The sequence below is a fragment of the Tamandua tetradactyla genome, chromosome 11 (assembly GCF_023851605.1).
Source record: "Tamandua tetradactyla isolate mTamTet1 chromosome 11, mTamTet1.pri, whole genome shotgun sequence".
In the NCBI taxonomy this organism is placed as follows: Eukaryota; Metazoa; Chordata; class Mammalia; order Pilosa; family Myrmecophagidae; genus Tamandua; species Tamandua tetradactyla.
In genome coordinates this window covers 87,183,348-87,185,835 of record NC_135337.1, presented here as the reverse complement: position 1 = coordinate 87,185,835, position 2,488 = coordinate 87,183,348, and the positions used below count along the sequence as shown (strand labels likewise).

The following is a 2,488-nucleotide window of genomic DNA, read 5'->3' as shown; positions in this document are numbered from 1 at the left end:
CAAGGATATTTACTGCACGTCATTTGAGGTCAATGCAGCACAGCCCAGAGACAAAAGATCACCCAGCTAGTTTCCTTCTTTGCATAAAGAAACTAAAGTATTTATTAACCATGTACTTAAAATTGTTTCTCTATGATGAACAGATATTCATAAACCTCTTTGAAAACATGCAATGCCTTTATAGTCTCTGCTTCATTGGGTTTTATAATAGATTGGAGAAGTTAAGTACAATAAATAAGTGTGTGTGACAAAAATGTTTTCAGGGATACAACAGAATAAGAAAGATACTATCATAATACAGTCTTGACATGTGCAGATATTTATAGGGAATGGTCTTGAAAGTCCTTTGCATATTGTATGAGGTACAAAACTAGGGTTCGGTGTCAACATTGGATTGCCGAAAAACAGATCAAACACAAAATATAGAAATTAATTTTCTGAATGAATCATATATTATAGCATGTCTACTAGACCAGAAATGACCATTTATGTAAAAATTAGTTACATTCTTTATCACTTTCTTCCTAGCTATATCAGCCACATGGAACCAGAAAACCACACTCAAGTTTCAGAATTTCTTCTTCTGGGGTTCCCAGAAAAGCAAGAATTGCAGCTCCTCATCTTTGGGCTCTTTCTGTCCATGTACCTGGTCACTCTCATTGGGAATCTGCTCATTGTCCTGATCACCATCTGTGACTCCAAACTCCACATGCCCATGTACTTCTTCCTCTCCAACCTGTCATTTTCTGATATGTGTTTTCTCTCCACCACTACTCCAAACATGCTGGTGAATCTTCAGACACAGAGCAAAGTCATTTCCTACTCAGGATGACTCACCCAGATGTCCTTTTTCTTACACTTTGGAGGGTTGGAGAATTTCCTCCTGACTGTGATGACCTATGACCGTTTCGTGATCATCTATCACCCCCTGCATTACCTGGTCACTATGAACCCCCAGCTCTGTTCCCTGCTGGTTCTAGGGCCCTGGATCATAAATGCCCTGAATTCCTTGATACAATGCCCAGTGGCATTGCAGCTCTTCTTTTGTACAGATTTGAAAATCCCCCACTTTTTCTGTGAACTTTATCAGATGGTCCATCTTGCTTGTTCTGACAATTTCATCAGTGACCTACTGATGTATCTTGCAGCTGGGCTGGTGGGTGTGGTTTCCCTTGCTGGGATCCTTTTATCTTACTGTAAGATTGCTTACTTCATACATGCAATCTTGTCATCTCAGGGGAAGTACAAAGCATTTTCCACCTGTGCATCTCACCTCTCAGTGGTCTCCTTATATTACTGTTCATTTTTGAGGGTCTACTTTAGTCCTGCTGGTTCACAGAACACACATTCAAACGCACCAGCTTCAGTGATGTACACTGTTGTCACACCCATGCTGAACCCCTTTATCTACAGTCTGAGGACTAAAGATATAAAAGCAGTGCCGAAAAATTTCTTAGGAAGGAAATCTTAAAAGCATCATTAGTGCTCAGACTGAGAATTGCTTGTGATATCAGGGCTCAAAAACAGATTTAGAAATCTGATTTATTTATCAAAGCATGAAAATAAGAAGTGACTTTTTTATTTTTTTCAAAGCATTTCATTAATGTTTGATTTGAAAACAAAATTGATCCACAGTTTTCTCTTTGTCCACTTTCCCACTTTTCCAATGTTATTCTGAACTCTGGCTGAGAAACAGCTTTGAAATTCTAACGTATCACAAAAAGAATGGATTTTGTGAAGAAATATTTTCCTTCCATTAACACTTATTATCAAAAGTGTTTATTTCTTTTGTTTTACTAAAGGTTGTGAGTTGTCCTGGTCCTGTGGAAAAGTACACATAGCACCTAACACTATTTGTGGAATTTTTATGTAAATGAAAGTCTGGCAGTGCATGCAGCATATCACTATTGTGTCCATCATCCAATTCTATGTCTATAGTTTAAAATACATTTCTACTAATGCCAACATTTATGTTTGTGCTGTTTATTTTTGGTCATCTGGTTTTAGTGTCCTTATTAGGATCTTGCGCTCTTATTTTTCTCATTGTCCAAAGTGCATTGATGTTCATTTGCACAGAATACTAAAGCAAAAATTGTTACCTAAATGCTCATATTTGAAATGGAGTATGATAGAAGACACATTGGCTTATAATTTACATGATAAGGCCATAACATCACAGATGATACAAATATAAAGGCAGAAAATTTTCAATTGTGCAGTGTTTAACCACAGAGAAATTTTCTTTTCATGATATAAGTGCACTCATGAGGAATGGAATCTTCATGCTAATATGTAAGAGGATATAAGGAGGTATCTGCATTGGAGTTCAGGAAAGTGTCATCTATCACGTATTACTTATTGGTTTATATGCTTTTTCAGTTTGAACACTTCCAGTGATACCAGAAAACGTGATTCTATTCCTCTAAACAAAGTATCTGCCATTTTCCTGACTTCTGTGAAAACATTAAAGGAAGGCAAAAGAATAAAC

The 2,488-nt window shown here is 36.9% G+C and overlaps 1 pseudogene; it reads left to right on the top strand.

The window, feature by feature from the left end:
• Positions 1-541: 541 nt before the first annotated feature.
• LOC143649218 (olfactory receptor 7A17-like) lies at positions 542-1,471 on the top strand (annotated as a pseudogene).
• Positions 1,472-2,488: the final 1,017 nt, after the last annotated feature.